This window comes from Lissotriton helveticus, chromosome 2_1 (assembly GCF_964261635.1).
Source record: "Lissotriton helveticus chromosome 2_1, aLisHel1.1, whole genome shotgun sequence".
Taxonomy (NCBI): domain Eukaryota; kingdom Metazoa; phylum Chordata; class Amphibia; order Caudata; family Salamandridae; genus Lissotriton; species Lissotriton helveticus.
In genome coordinates, this window is record NC_136059.1 from 343,430,552 (window position 1) to 343,447,946 (window position 17,395).

Sequence of the window (17,395 nt, forward strand, 5' to 3'; positions counted from 1 at the left end):
TCATCTCCTGTTTGAAAGCGATCTGTCTGGACTGTCATATGCAGTGAACCACATCTTGAAAAGTGGTATACACATGCAAAACATCTCGGCAAGTGACTTTATGGATAAAGTCAATGTCCAAGACAGTATTTTGGATTCTCACCTGATTAATCTCATGGCGTGTCAGCGTGGTACTAATGAGTACTGGTACCGTCGTCATGGTGATTTAAAATGTATGCTGAGGAACTTAGGAACTCCCACATGGTTCCTCACTTTGAGCTGTGCTGAGTATGGCTGGGAAGACTTACTTGAATTTCTACGAGAGGCAAATGCTAACGTAGAAAACATCGAATTCAAGACACCCGGAGAACTGTGCTCTTTGGATCCAGTCAATGTATGTAGGTACTTCAATCATAGATTTGAAGGTATGATGTCTTTCATCATGAATAAGAAGAATCCACCTCTTGGAGAGGTGTTGGATTTCTTCTGGAGGAAGGAGTACCAAGCAAGAGGTGCTCCTCATATACATATGTTGCTGTGGATCAAGGATGCACCTAAATTTGGAACGGATGCAGACGACTCAGTGATGAGTTTCATAGAACAGTATTCTACGTGTGCTGTTCCAAACGCAAAGGAGAAAAAAAGCCTAAGAGAAAAAGTTCTACGTTTCCAAAGCCATCGATGTGGAAAGTACTGTCGTCGTAAATTCCGGAACAAAGACAAGTTCTACACCAAATGTCGTTTCGGCTTTCCACGATCGGTGATTTCTAAAGGAAGAGTGAACAGTTTGATGTCTCCGCTGCGACATAATGTGATGAAGAAATCACCTAAAAACACATACAATTTGAAGAGGAACGAAGAGTCTAAGTACATCAACGACTACAACCCGGTGATTTTGTCCATGTGGAATGCTAACATGGATATACAGTTTGTGGCTGATAACTGTATGGCTGTGGCTCGGTATGTGACATCTTACATCACCAAAAAAGAGAAGACAGAATTGAAGGATATGTGGGAGGACATTTCCCATGAAAAGAGCCTCAGCAAGAAGTTGTACAGTTTCAGTCTGAAGATGTTGTCGCATCGAGAAATCGGAGCTTACGAATGTTCTGACCGGTTGTCTTCAGCAAGTCTCTATGCCAAGTCCAGGAGTATCGTTTGGGCGAGTGTTGGTCTTGCTGCAACGCGTAATCGAGTTCTGAAACCTGTGCGGGAAATTGAGTATTTGGCGGAAAAGGAGCCAAACAGTACCGACATTTTGAAGAGCAACATGTTGGATACATATTATCCAAATCGAAGCAGTCACCTCGAGAATGTTTTTCTGTATGAGGTTCTGCAAAATTACATATTCAAGAGGAACATCAAAGAAGATACTGAGAAAGGAGTGTATGCTGTAATAGGAAGTGAGGGATGTCTGGTCAAGCAAAGAAAATGCCACTTGATAAACCATCGAAAATTGAGTGGCGAATCTCGTGAAAAAAAGGAGTTTTTCTATTTAGCACTTTTGCAACTTTTTAAGCCTTGGCGTGCAGAAGAGGAACTGCTTGGAGATTTCCTTTGTTACGAAGACTCATTCAATGCTGCCAAGGAGACCATAGAATGTCCTGCTTTTCCCAAATATGTAGAAATGTTGAATGTGGAAATTGAGCAGGAAGCAACGATTGCAGCCGAGATTGCCAGAGACAGTTCTCAGGACAGTCAGAGTTCTGCTTCATTGAGTCAGGATCCACTAGGAGGACCTCTTATCGAAAATGAAGCTGCCACTGCTATGAATGAAGTGGAAAGAGCCATGGCACATGCTCAGGAGGATGCGGTTAACTTAGAAGAGTTGGAAAGACAACTCAACGTTGAGCAGAGGAAAATATATGACGAACTTACCATGCAAATTGATCATGGATTAAGTCATGACAAGAAAGAGTGCTCATGTACGTCGTTGAAGCCTGTCCGACTGTACGTGAGTGGAGAAGCGGGAACTGGAAAAAGTTTCCTTATTAAAGCAATTTCATGTTATTTGCAGGAAAGGACAGAGTCATCGCTGTCTTGTGTTGTCACCGCTCCAACTGGACTGGCAGCACATAACATTAAAGGGATTACTTTACATCGTTTACTGATGCTGCCAGTGGAGCATGACAACAAATTAGAATATCACAAGCTATCTGGAGATGCTTGTTTTGAAGTTTCAAGAGTCTTGAGGAAAATGAAACTTCTTATCATTGACGAAGTAAGCATGGTTTCCAATGTCATGCTTGCCTTTGTGCATTTGAGAATGCAAGAAGTTCTCAAAACAGAGTATGATGTGTTATTTGGTGGCAAACACATCATTGTTTTCGGAGATCTTCTGCAGCTGACACCAGTGAAAGGGCAACCTGTGTTAAAATGCTCACGCATGAAGATACCAGGAAGTGCTTAGGGAGTATTGGCAACGTCAATATATGGTTAAACTTCAATTATGCTGAACTGCATGAAAATATGCGTCAGGCAAAGGATGAAGTTTACAAGACTATTCTACAAGATGTTAGAATTGGAAAAGTGACCGAGCATGGGAAAGAAGCTTTACATGCACGATTACTGACAAATTTATATCCAGACGAAGATGTTGTGCCTGAGAATATTTTTCAGAAAGTTACTGAGAAAAAATCTGGAATATGTTTGATGCCAACTCTTGCAGAATGTGCCAAATTCAACAACAAAATGTTGCATTTAGAAAAGCAAGAGATTGTGAAATTGGAAGCTATTGACAGAGTAGAGCATATGGGATCAACAATTATTTTGTCTGAGAATCTGAAAACAAAATTGGATTCATTAGAGAAGAGTATATCTAAAACTGCGGGTTTTGAAAAGACTCTGAATGTGTGCTTGAACTGCCGTATAATTTTAAGAAGGAATTTACATGTTGAAAGAGGTCTGGTAAATGGATCAATGGGTAATGTTGTTGATTTTGTGAAATACAGAAATAGAGATGGAATTGAATTTTTAAAAATTAAATTTGATGGCATTGAGGAAGTACAGCTAATTGGTCGTTGTTCTGCTAGATTTTTGCTTGTAAAAGACTTATATGTTCGTCGTAAGCAGTTTCCTGTTGGCTTGGCATATGCGGTGACAATCCATAAATCGCAAGGTTTAAGTGTAGACTGTGCATTGGTGAATATTGGCAGTTCTGTGTTCAAGGAGGGTATGGCATATGTGGCATTGTCACGAGTTAGGACTTTATCGGGATTGTACTTGATTGAGTGTGATGTCACAAACATTTGTGCGGATCTAGATTGTGTTAAGGAATACAATAGGTTGAGAAGAGAGTATGCGCCACATTTGCCTCAGTATCCTTTGTTTGAGAAACGTGTGGTAGGCCGGAAACGAAGAAATGTGACCAATACTGGGGAGGTTGTAGCAAAAAGACGAAAAGTCGATGAACCTGAAATTATAAGCAGAAACAAAAAGGATTCTGTTGAAGATGTTGTTGGTTTTCAATTTGAAAACAGTTCTGGTGTCAACTGCTATGCTAATGTAGTGGTTAATGTTTTGTTTTCTCTACAAAATGTAAAAGAAGAGATTGTGGTCAATTCTGATCAAAGATTTTGCAGTTTGTTAAATTCTGTGTTAGAGAAATGTAGCACTGATAGAACAAACATAGAAAGTGTGTCTGAAATTCGAAATGTGTTAGACAGATGTTCAGGCCAAACACAATTCTCCCAAAATAGTCAGCAAGATTGTCAGGAGTTTTTAATGTATATGCTTGATGTATTGCATGCTGAAGGTGTAGATGTAGATCACCTGTTTGGGCGTTCTTATCAATGGCAGCATGACTGCGAGAACTGTAGGGTATCAAGTAGTACTAGTGTAGACTCAGAAAGATTTATATATTTAACTTTGCCAGACAGTAAATCAGTCTCTTTTAATAAGCTAGTAAAAGCAGCTGATCACAATATGGAGTGTAGGCAATGTAAATCTGAAATGATGCCCACATTATTTATACGAACATATGGCCAGTATGTCATTTTAATGTTCCAACGATGTAGGCCTGATGGAACAAAATTGACAACTTTAATTAAAAATGTTGTGGCTTCACAGTTGTCAATATCAGGAAGGACTTTTGTAACTGTAGCAATTATATATCATGATGGTCCTTCAATAACATCAGGACATTATACAGCTTATTTAAAGTGTAGAAATGGCTGGTCATTCTGCAATGATTCTGTTTTAATTTTCAAAAAAAAATTGCCATATGACCTTAAAAACTCTTACCTGGTGTTTTTAAAACCAAAATTTTAAAAGAATCTCGGGATGTGCTCTGAGGAATTTCAAGAAGTTCTCATGGCTCCTACACTATTTGGCCTTGAGGATAAGTGTAGTACAGAGACATAACTTTTTACCATAACACTGGACGTTATTGAGAAATACGTGCACTTTGAATGAGTTCAGAAAAACTATTTCTTTTTATAAGCTAATTGAAGCAGCCAATCAAAACATGGAGTAGAGGGAATGTAAGTCTGCAATGCTGTCTACTGTTTTACATTGCTTTGTGATTAAAAGTGATGTAGAGAATTAAATAATTGTACTAGTCATAAAGGTAGTGTAAGTCTGCTTCATAGTAAGCAGTATCAGTGTGATAGGAAATGTAGAACATGATTGAGCAAGAAGGGGAAGATATTACTAGTCCAGGATTGTGTAAATGATCTTCAACATTTTAATTCTGAAAGTTGCGGAAATGCGAAAAGACGGGATTGGCTAACAAGAAATCCAAGAGTTATACATGGCTCTGACAAGATTTGGCCTTGTGGAATCTTGTGGTAGAGAGCAAGAAGTCATTTATTGTATGTAACATGTTTTTGAAAACGATGGAGGTTTTCTTTCAGAAAGTGGCGGGTTGAAAGTAATAACAGCACAACAGAGTGTAAGCTGTTCATAGGACATCCTTGGCCGTCATGGAAAGTAAGTTAACTTTAAGGAGTTCTGAATTCTGATTTGTAATGTTGTATGGGTTTTTTAAACACAATCATTTTGATTGTGGTTTTTTTTCCCCGCTGTTATATGATGAATACCTTCAAGTCACTGTTTTAGTGAAATTTGATACATTCTGAGAACAGCAAAAATAAACCATTTAACATGTATAATTAATTCTGTTCTGTTTGCATTTATGATGTACATGTAGAACTGTGTAGGAGGCATGGAGAAGGTGAGGCTTCTGTAAGTGTCAAAGTTGTTGCATACAGTGCTCATATTCTACGTAGTCTTTTATATTTCATTACTTTCACTGTTTCTGACTGATCTAAAAATTTTTTTTTAAAAAGAACAGTAAGTATAAGGGAAGGAAACAGACAGTTATGTTAAAAGAAACACAGCTATAGGGAATAAACTAGGGATACTGTTACCCGCAATCCTCTGCTGATGATGTCACTGAGCATGTCATGAATGATGTAATATATGACATCATCAGCAGTGGATTACGGGTAATAGTATCTCTAGTTTACTCCCCTATAGCTGTCTTTCTTTTAACATAACTGTCTGTTTCCTTCCCTTATACTTACTGTTCTTTTTTTAAAAAAAAATGTTTTGGTTCGCTTCCGGTTCGCGTACCGGGGAGCGAACTGGGAAGCGAACTAAGAGAAATAGAGGTTGGCACAGTTGCAAATATTGTACCAATTTTTTAATAACGGGGAGGTAGTTCTGAAAAGAACTTTTTTTTAAATTGTTTTTGTTGTTTTATATTTTTTTTATTATTTTTCTGAACATTTTTTTACTTTTTTTGAATTTTTCTGAACAGTTTTATATATTTTTTGTTTTTTTTTCGGAGGGGGCAACGAAAACGATTCATTGTAAAGGGCTCAACAGGAGCAAGAAAACAAAAAAAAAGAATTTATTGTTTGGGGAGTTTCGGACAAACATGAGCATGATTGTCAATAGCTCTGTTGATCAGAGTGATGCTACTTTCTCCGTAGCAAATGAATCCACTGCAATGTACGCAGACTTGTTTTACTTCACGAAATCTCGTTTGTATATTTGGCACCATCTCCCTGCCCTCTGGTCCCGTTACTTCCGGTACAACAGATCTTCTGGCCATAATAGGGAGATTATCTAGGTCGTCCTGTTCCTCTTCTTCCTCTTCTTGCTGAATTATAACTTTAGCAGGTGGTCCACTCTTCCTTGGATGTGGTGGAGGTGGTGGGGAAGCACCAGCTGAAGCTAGTAAAGAAGCCATTGCTCACTGGTAACAAAGGGTCTTTCTCTCACAATGATGAAAGTCAGAGTGAGGAAAGAAGGAGGGATTTTCACCATTTGGGAAAAAAAATAGTTCTCAACCAATGAAAAGTGTTCATTTTAGATCATATGACCTAGTCTTACATCATTAGGAAACCGAAAGTGAAATGAACCAATGAAAAGTGTTATTACCAAGTCACATGACCTGCTGTGTTTACGTTACGCGCTTTGCAGGGCCTCCCGGTTTGCTTCCAGAAACCTGTGCTTTGCGACTCGGTAAGCGTACGAGTTCGCTAACGTAGCACGTCATATGACGTATCACGCGACAACGCGAAACGTCATGCGGACGGGAGGCGTCACGATGTTGTTTTCTAACGCGGCAGTTGCGGTAAAGAAACGTTTACCGGCTCGCGGTCTATTTCGCGGCATCAAGGTCAGCTAACGGGAAGCTTCCCGATTCGCGAAGCGGGAACGAAGAAAAAAAAATATTTTAAAAAAAAGTTATTAATAAACATATAAAATATATTTTTGGATTTAAAGAAGAATACATTTTACAGCTACAGATATTAGCTGTTAAAAAACCAATGAAATTCACTGAAAAAACCATAGGTTATAGACCATATATAGTTAGGAATTAGCATTTACAAAACCTTGAAAATTCACTGAAAAAACCATAGGTTATAGACCATATATAGTTAGGAATTAGCATTTACAAAACCTTATTTTACTCACACAAAACCATTGAAATTCCATATATAGTTAGTTGCACTAACTATATATCGCGCACCCGCAATCCACTGCTGATGATGTCACATATTACATCATTCATGACATGGTCAGTGACATCACTGATGACATCACTGATGACATCTCAAATGACATCACTGATGACATCTCACTTGACATCAATGATCACATCACTGATGATATCATTCATGTGATAATACAATGCATCTCCTCACACTCTAATATAACCTCTATTACACCCAGTGTTAAATAGAGAGTATAATTTTTGAAACCATTGACACACCAATACTAGTTACTACATACGCACTCACTGATTCCTATGTCTACACACACATTCACTCATACAATCATTCATACATACAATCACTCATCTTTACAACACTATCATATGCACTCATACACCTATACAGACACTCACACTCTGCCACTCATCCATGGAGTTACTCACACACCTAGTCAGTCCTGAAAAGAATCAATCACACTTCCATTTTCTCATCTATACAGTTAAACACAGAACACCTTACATTTTTGAAACATATACTAACACATACTTACTCTCTTATAGAATCACTGATACAAGTACACATTGATCTGCACAGAGTCACACACCTCCCAGCCAGCCATACACACACTCAGTCTCCCATACAAATACTTGTGCAACCAATCAATAACCCATATAGCTACTTATATAGCTACTGATCAACACATGCAGCAGCTTGCACAACAACAGACATACTGATGCACACTTTCAGACAGTTTAGTCACTAACCCGTGCATTCAGTAAGACGCATTTAACCACTCACTCATACAGTCAATCACGCACCTACTAAAACCTTCATTCAGACACTTATACATCCACTCATTCTTCAATATGTAAAACATATTTAAACTTTACAGAAACGCATAATCACTGGATGTTGTCATCAGTGATGTCATCAGTGATGTCACTGACCATGTCATGAATGATGTAATATGTGACATCATCAGCAGTGGATTGCGGGTGCGCGATATATAGTTAGTGCAACTAACTATATATGGAATTTCAATGGTTTTGTGTGAGTAAAATAAGGTTTTGTAAATGCTAATTCCTAACTATATATGGTCTATAACCTATGGTTTTTTCAGTGAATATATGTATATATATATGTGTGTATATATATATATATATATATCAAAGCTCAATCCCTCCCGGTCCCGGGTGAGAAAATAAGGACTGCACACACGGGGATCTTTTAGTTCCAAACAGCAACTTTACTCGCACAGACGCGTTTCGGAAGCTGCGCTTCCTTCCTCAATGTTGTTACATCGCAACGCGCGCCAGAGCGCCATTTTATTTCAAAAAACATACACAGGTTAAAGTATGGGGCATAGAGAGAGGACTGACGCGCGAGCGCCATATTGCTAGTACATAAAATCACAGTACTATTTTGATATTATATCAAATTAAACATAATAGCAGATCTAAAATTAGAACATACATATTACGAAAACAATGAGAAACCTCATGCTCAATCAACGCCGTGGATCGGCAAATGCCCTCTCAAGTTGTTACAAGCGGGCAGGAGATGAAATTTTGCCGTGGATCGGCCTATGGCAACCTTTTTATTGGTTGCCAAATGCCTGGCCACGGGATATGTGGGGTCTGCATTGGTAATGGCCCTAAGGTGTTGCAAAATTCTTTTATGGACCTGGGGCCTAGTGCTGCCCACATATCTAAGCCCGCATGGACATTGCAAAACGTAGACAGCAAATTCTGTTTTGCAATTTTGCAATTTCTCTCTAATTTTAAGAGGAACTGGAGAGAAGGGTATTGTGTATTCAGATCTGCTGCTACCATTTTTGCAAGCCTTGCAGGTTGCGCATTTTAAAAACCCTCCGCTCCCTGCAAGCCACATGCCTGTGGCTACCTCAGGGCTGCTGGAGACCAAACTCGTCTCCATGGATCTCGCTTTTCTGTATGTGATGTTGGGCCTAACTGTTACCAAATTGCCAATAACTGGGTCACTTCTAATGAGGAACCAATTGTTCTTCACTATGTTGCGAATGGTTTTGTGTTGGTTACTGAAAGTCATTATTAGTCTTGTTTCATTATTAGCCTCAGTGCGACTGATTTTTCCCTTGGCTTCAGTGGGAGGCAACAAGAGCTGTCTCTCAAAAGAATTGGCCCTCTTTTGTGCAGAGTTGATAGTATGCAGATCATAACCTCTGGCCAGAAATCTAGATCTGCACTCTTCTTGTGCCTTGAGGCAGTCAGGATCATTGCTACAAATCCGTCTAATGCGGAGCATCTCCCCATATGGGATGCTCTTTATCAGGTGGGGAGGATGGTGACTGTGGGCATGTAGTATCGTGTTGCCTGCTGTCGGTTTTCTGTGTAATCTAGTGTGCATTTTGCCCTGGTCTACATAAACCTCCACATCAAGAAACACAATCAATGTTGAACTTATAGTACTAGTAAAATGCAAGTTCAAGTTGTTAACATTCAACAGGTCAATAAATGTCACAGCATCCGCCTCAGAGCCATCCCAGATCATAAAAAGATCATCAATGTATCTCCACCAACCTTTAACCTTCAGATTCATAGTGGCTGAGAAATCCACCATAAGGACCTGCTCCTCCCAATAGCCCATATGTAAGCAGGCATAGCTAGGGAAGAAGCAGGCCCCCATTGCCACGCCTCTGGTTTGTAGAAAATGTTGATTGGAAAACAAGAACACATTATTCTCTAAACATGCTGAAATCATTTCTACCAACATGTTTGAATGTTCTGTACAATTACTCATTCTTTTAGCTAGGTAATGTTTGACTGCTCTAATCCCATCCCTATGATGGATACTGGTATAAAGGGATGTGACGTCCAATGATACCAAAAGAAAGTTAGGTTGCCATACAAAGTTGGAAAGTTTGTTTAAGAGGTCCCCTGTATCAAGAATGAAAGATGGAAGGGACCTGACAAAGTCTTGTAAAAAGAAGTCAATGTATTTACTAGTATTTTCCAGGAGGCTGTTCTTAGCTGAAATAATCGGCCTCCCTGGGGGTTGATGTTGATTCTTATGGATCTTGGGGATGAAATAAATCACAGGTGTGACAGGATGTTCATTTTTAAGAAATTTAAATTCATCCCAGGAAAGTAGACCCTTACTTCTCCAGGCCATCAGTTTGGAATAATAGTCATTTTTTGCTGTCTGTATTTCCTGGGCATTTGTTCTCCTATAACACTCCCTGTCATTCAGTTGCTTCAGAGCCTCTTCCATATACATTGTTTTGGGCCAGAGAACAACATTTCCGCCCTTGTCGGACTGTCTAATAATCAGTTGTTTTTGTCCTCTCAGTTTCTTAATGAGTCTGTGATATTGAATGTCACGGTTATTATATTTTTTCTTTTTTGTCACTTTTGTATTTTTTATCCGTAGTTCTTTCAATTCACTTGAGACTCTGTCGTGAAAAATATCAAGATTGTCTTTCAGTAAGATGGGGCAAATTTTGGATTTAGGTTTAAAGGTGGTCATCAGTGATGTCATTTGAGATGTCATCATCAGTGATGTCACTGACCATGTCATGAATGATCTAATATGTGACATCATCAGCGGTGGATTGCGGGTGCGCGAAATATAGTTAGTACAACTAACTATATAGGAGCAATTTCATTGGTTTTGTATGAGTAAAATGTCCAGTTAACTATAACACCACTAAAACTTATAGTTTTTTGAGTGAATTTCAAAGGTTTTTTAAAAACGAATTCCTAACTATATAACTCCTGAAACCTATGGTTTTTTCAGTGAATTTCAAAGGTTTTTTTAAATGCTAATTCCTAACTATATAAGGCCTGAAACCTATGGTTTTTTCAGTGAATATATATATAATTGCCATGTACATGGGGGTTTATAAGGTATATTTAGGGTTCAGGGATGTTATGTTATACAGATTTTTAGAACATACTATTAGCCCGGAGGGTGTCCTGACCAATGTTCCCTCTAATTTTTTTCCTCTGTGTGCGGCAGTGGAGGGTCTCTGTGCGCTGCAACCATGGCTATGTGCGCCAGTAACCAAACCGCGTGTGTATGCAGCGCTAAATGCCACTCGTTTTTGGTGCACTTCTGCCCTCTGTCCCACTCGTTTTTTGTGCCCTTCTGCCCTCTATCCCACTCGTTTTTTGTGCCTTTCTGCCCTCTGTCCCAATCGTTTTTGGTGCCCTTCTGCCCTCTGTTCCACTCGTTTTTGGTGCCCTTCTGCCCTCTGTCCCACTCGTTTTTTGTGCCCTTCTGCCCTCTGTCCCACTCGTTTTTTGTGCCTTTCTGCCCTCTGTCCCACTCGTTTTTGGTGCCCTTCTGCCCTCTGTCCCACTTGTTTTTGGTGCCCTTCTGCCCTCTGTCCCACTCGTTTTTGGTGCCCTTCTGCCCTCTGTCCCACTCGTTTTGTGCCTTTCTGTCCTGTGTTCCACTCGTTTTTCCCTTGTTTTTGGTGCCCTTCTGCCCTCTGTCCCACTCGTTTTGTGCCTTTCTGTCCTGTGTTCTACTCATTTTTCCCTTGTTTTTGGTGCCCTTCTGCCCTCTGTCCGACTCGTTTTTGGTGCCCTTCTGCCCTCTGTCCCACTCGTTTTTGGTGCCCTGCTGCCCTCTGTCCCACTCATTTTTGGTGCGCTTCTGCCCTCTCTCCCACTTCGTTTTTCCCTGTTTTTGTGCGCCTTTTGCCTCCTGTTCCGCTTGTTTCCCCAGCCGCTGTGACCTTTTGTTTAAGTATTACTATTAATCAGAGCCCCTTCACGGGCTCCGATTAACAGCAATACTTAAACAAAAGGCCACAGTCTGCTCCACGTTTACTAACAAAAGCGTAGACAGTTTCCAAACACAGCTTGTGCTACAGCCCTTCTGCCCTCTGTCCCACTCGTTTTTGGTGCCCTTCTGTCCTCTGTCTCACTCGTTTTTGGTGCCCTTCTGCCCTCTGTCCCACACGTTTTTGGTGCCCTTCTGCCCTCTGTCCCACTTCTTTTTTGTGCCTTTCTGTCCTCTGTCCCACTCGTTTTTGGTGCCCTTCTGCCCTCTGTCCCACTCGTTTTTTGTGCCTTTCTGCCCTCTGTCCCAATCGTTTTTTGTGCCTTTCTGCCCTGTTTCCTACTCGTTTTTGGTGCCCTTCTGCCCTCTGTCCCACTCGTTTTTGGTGCCCTTCTGCCTTCTGTCCCACTTGTTTTTGGTGCCCTTCTGCCCTCTTACCCACTCGTTTTTTTGCCTTTTGGCCCTCTGTCCCACTCGTTTTTGATGCCCTTCTGCCCTCTGTCCCACTCGTTTTTGGTGCCCATCTGCCCTCTGTCCCACTCGTTTTTGGTGCCCTTCTGCCTTCTGTCCCACTTGTTTTTGGTGACCTTCTGCCCTCTGTCCCACTCGTTTTTTTTGCTTTTTGCCCTCTGTTCCACTTGTTTTTTGATGCCCTTCTGCCCTCTTTCCCACTCGTTTTTGGTGCCCTTCTGCCCTCTGTCCCACTCGTTTTTGGTGCCCTTCTGCCCTCTGTCCCACTCGTTTTTGGTGCCCTTCTGACCTCTGTCCCACTCGTTTTGTGCCTTTCTGTCCTGTGTTCCACTTGTTTTTCCCTTGTTTTTGGTGCCCTTCTACCCTCTGTCCCACTCGTTTTGTGCCTTTCTGTCCTGTGTTCTACTCGTTTTTCCCTTGTTTTTGGTGCCCTTCTGCCCTCTGTCCCACTCGTTTTTGGTGCCCTTCTGCCCTCTGTCCCACTCGTTTTTGGTGCCCTTCTGCCCTCTGTCCCACTCATTTTTGGTGCGCTTCTGCCCTCCCACTTTGTTTTTCCCTGTTTTTGTGCGCCTTTTGCCTCCTGTTCCGCTTGTTTCCCCAGCCGCTGTGACCTTTTGTTTAAGTATTACTATTAATCAGAGCCCCTTCACGGGCTCCGATTAACAGCAATACTTAAACAAAAGGCCACAGTCTGCTCCACGTTTACTAACAAAAGCGTAGACAGTTTCCAAACACAGCTTGTGCTAAAACCCTTCTGCCCTCTGTCCCACTCGTTTTTGGTGCCCTGCTGCCCTCTGTCCCACTCATTTTTGGTGCGCTTCTGCCCTCTCTCCCACTTCGTTTTTCCCTGTTTTTGTGCGCCTTTTGCCTCCTGTTCCGCTTGTTTCCCCAGCCGCTGTGACCTTTTGTTTAAGTATTACTATTAATCAGAGCCCCTTCACGGGCTCCGATTAACAGCAATACTTAAACAAAAGGCCACAGTCTGCTCCACGTTTACTAACAAAAGCGTAGACAGTTTCCAAACACAGCTTGTGCTACAGCCCTTCTGCCCTCTGTCCCACTCGTTTTTGGTGCCCTTCTGTCCTCTGTCCCACTCGTTTTTGGTGCCCTTCTGCCCTCTGTCCCACACGTTTTTGGTGCCCTTCTGCCCTCTGTCCCACTTCTTTTTTGTGCCTTTCTGTCCTCTGTCCCACTCGTTTTTGGTGCCCTTCTGCCCTCTGTCCCACTCGTTTTTTGTGCCTTTCTGCCCTCTGTCCCAATCTTTTTTTGTGCCTTTCTGCCCTGTTTCCTACTTGTTTTTGGTGCCCTTCTGCCCTCTGTCCCACTCGTTTTTGGTGCCCTTCTGCCTTCTGTCCCACTTGTTTTTGGTGCCCTTCTGCCCTCTTACCCACTCGTTTTTTTGCCTTTTGGCCCTCTGTCCCACTCGTTTTTGATGCCCTTCTGCCCTCTGTCCCACTCGTTTTTGGTGCCCATCTGCCCTCTGTCCCACTCGTTTTTGGTGCCCTTCTGCCTTCTGTCCCACTTGTTTTTGGTGACCTTCTGCCCTCTGTCCCACTCGTTTTTTTTGCTTTTTGCCCTCTGTTCCACTTGTTTTTGATGCCCTTCTGCCCTCTTTCCCACTCGTTTTTGGTGCCCTTCTGCCCTCTGTCCCACTCGTTTTTGGTGCCCTTCTGCCCTCTGTCCCACTCGTTTTTGGTGCCCTTCTGACCTCTGTCCCACTCGTTTTGTGCCTTTCTGTCCTGTGTTCCACTTGTTTTTCCCTTGTTTTTGGTGCCCTTCTACCCTCTGTCCCACTCGTTTTGTGCCTTTCTGTCCTGTGTTCTACTCGTTTTTCCCTTGTTTTTGGTGCCCTTCTGCCCTCTGTCCGACTCGTTTTTGGTGCCCTTCTGCCCTCTGTCCCACTCGTTTTTGGTGCCCTTCTGCCCTCTGTCCCACTCATTTTTGGTGCGCTTCTGCCCTCCCACTTCGTTTTTCCCTGTTTTTGTGCGCCTTTTGCCTCCTGTTCCGCTTGTTTCCCCAGCCGCTGTGACCTTTTGTTTAAGTATTACTATTAATCAGAGCCCCTTCACGGGCTCCGATTAACAGCAATACTTAAACAAAAGGCCACAGTCTGCTCCACGTTTACTAACAAAAGCGTAGACAGTTTCCAAACACAGCTTGTTCTAAAACCCTTCTGCCCTCTGTCCCACTCGTTTTTGGTGCCCTTCTGTCCTCTGTCCCACTCGTTTTTGGTGCCCTTCTGCCCTCTGTCCTACACGTTTTTGGTGCCCTTCTGCCCTCTGTCCCTCTCGTTTTTTGTGCCTTTCTGTCCCACTCATTTTTGGTGCCCTTCTGCCCTCTGTCCCACTCGTTTTTTGTGCCTTTCTGCCCTCTGTCCCAATCGTTTTTTGTGCCTTTCTGCCCTGTGTCCCACTCGTTTTTGGTGCCCTTCTGCCCTCTGTCCCACTCGTTTTTGGTGCCCTTCTGCCTTCTGTCCCACTTGTTTTTGGTGCCCTTCTGCCCTCTGTCCCACTCGTTTTTGATGCCCTTCTGCCCTCTGTCCCACTAGTTTTTGGTGCCCTTCTGCCCTCTGTCCCACTCGTTTTTGGTGCCCTTCTGCCTTCTGTCTCACTTGTTTTTGGTGACCTTCTGCCCTCTGTCCCACTCGTTTTTTTTCCTTTTTGCCCTCTGTTCCACTTGTTTTTGATGCCCTTTTGCCCTCTTTCCCACTCGTTTTTGGTGCCCTTCTGCCCCACTCGTTTTTGGTGCCCTTCTGCCCTCTGTCCCACTCGTTTTTGGTGCCCTTCTGACCTCTGTCCCACTCGTTTTGTGCCTTTCTGTCCTGTGTTCCACTCGTTTTTCCCTTGTTTTTGGTGCCCTTCTGCCCTCTGTCCCACTCGTTTTTGGTGCCCTTCTGCCCTCTGTCCCACTCGTTTTGCGCCTTTCTGTCCTGTGTTCTACTCGTTTTTCCCTTGTTTTTGGTGCCCTTCTGCCCTCTGTCCCACTCGTTTTGTGCCTTTCTGTCCTGTGTTCTACTCGTTTTTCCCTTGTTTTTGGTGCCCTTCTGCCCTCTGTCCGACTCGTTTTTGGTGCCCTTCTGCCCTCTGTCCCACTCGTTTTTGGTGCCCTTCTGCCCTCTGTCCCACTCATTTTTGGTGCGCTTCTGCCCTCCCACTTCGTTTTTCCCTGTTTTTGTGCGCCTTTTGCCTCCTGTTCCGCTTGTTTCCCCAGGCGCTGTGACCTTTTGTTTAAGTATTACTATTAATCAGAGCCCCTTCACGGGCTCCGATTAACAGCAATACTTAAACAAAAGGCCACAGTCTGCTCTGCGTTTACTAACAAAAGCGTAGACAGTTTCCAAACACAGCTTGTGCTCCAAAAGCGCAGAGATACTCCAGCCGGAGTTGATTCAAGCGCTATACAAACCAACAAATAAATAAATAAATAAAGTACACGCTGTGTTTGGAAACTCTACGCTTTTGTTAGTAAAGCGTGGGGCAGACTGTGGCCTTTTGTTTAAGTATTGCTGTTAATTGGAGCCCTAGAGGGAACGTAGGTCCTGACACTAAGCGGGTGGGAGTCTAGCCAAATCTAGGCTCTTAATACTGTTGTCAAACGTTTGCACAGTAAAATTACTGAACTCACAAACATTTTCTCTCCTTTCAGAAAACTAGGTTTTTAAACCCTGCTTCTCACCCATTACCATTCATCTGTCCCCTGATCCATTCTTCAGTCTTTCCTTCCTCAACCTATTTGTGCTTCTACCAACTGTAACTCTTTTCAGTACACAGACTTTTTAGGTCTTGGTATAGCTTTAGCTGTCTGTTGCGAAAGTTCTTGTCATCAATACATCAAATATTAGTGGAAAGGAGTGGGCTTTGGTGAAGACCTCTTCGGAGATCGGTGTTTATGCTTTTTCCAAAGTTTGCCATTGGTTGGATGGGTTATTCGTCCATGCTGTAGCATTTTGAGGATGGTTACGTTGGCAATTTGTGTTCCCGTTAGATTTTGGTGACGGGATAAAGTAGTTCTTCAAGATGCTGTGTTGTTTGAAATTGAGTCCTGGCGTGTCTATTACGTCTTTATTTCGCTGGCACAATAACATTGAAATAGCTGATCAATGGCTTTACTTCTTGCTGTTTGAGTGCCTAACTTGACATAAATAAAGGCGCAGTTCTGTTCACTAACCACCCTGTGAGGTCATTTGAATTACATTTCCATCATGAACATATTTACAGCTTTTTGTTCCCAAAGCGAAGATGTGATGGCACACACTTTTTTTCCCAAATGCACAAAATATACTCTTCCTTTATTAAAAACAGCTACCTTGCAATTTCTATTTTACTGTTCATGCCTTTTAAGTTCAACGCGTTCAACGCCAATCATCTCCTGTCTCGCTTTCATAACACTTTTCTTTGAGGGTGCTGCTTAACTCTGCTAATGGATCCCTTTTTAACTGTGAGTTATTTTTGTAAACAACCAATATTTTCTTCTCCTACATGACTTGTTCTTTATATTTCATGCTGTGAATTGTACTCAACATACATAAATAATTTGCAACATTATATATTATAAACCACTTATCTCTAACCAGAAAGTCTGCTTTACCTCTTTCGTCTTCACCTTAATAAGGCTATGATCTGCATGCGAGAAGTCTAGCCAAATGATTTAATATTGCAAACTTTTAAATATCAGACAAAAATGGATGTCCTACTATACCTAACCTATCACACCATACCTAGTGTAACATATCTAACTTACCATACCAACCTGCTTCATATACCTACCATACCTATCCTACCATACCTTATTTACCTACCACATCTTCCTGATATACCTGCCAAACCTACCTACAATAACTACCTACTCTACCTACTTACCATACTTAAGCCTACCTACCTATGATATTTACCTACTTACCATATTTAAGATAAGGTACTTACCTTACCTACCACAACTAATTTATTACATCTTCCATACCTGTTATACTTATCAACCACACCCACCAAGCCTAGCACCCATTACTACTTTCCTACCATACCTACTTCCTCACCATACCAATAATATCTACCCATCATATCTATCTTCCTTAGCTACAGTCCCTTATCTTCTATATTTAACCTAAACTAACACATGTAACCTACCTATGTACCATGCCTAACCTCCCATACCTATGTAGAAACGATGCCTAGCCTATCGTACCTAGCATGCCTTACTTACCACGCAAAAACTACCTTCAATTCTGCTGTGTG

General features: G+C 42.0%; 1 protein-coding gene across 2 annotated transcripts in view; it reads left to right on the plus strand.

Annotated features, from left to right (window-relative positions):
• Nucleotides 1–17,395, plus strand: part of SPEF2 (sperm flagellar and cilia associated 2) — a 1,151,963-nt gene that overhangs the window by 304,553 nt on the left and 830,015 nt on the right. The gene's annotated exons all lie outside the window — the stretch shown is intronic.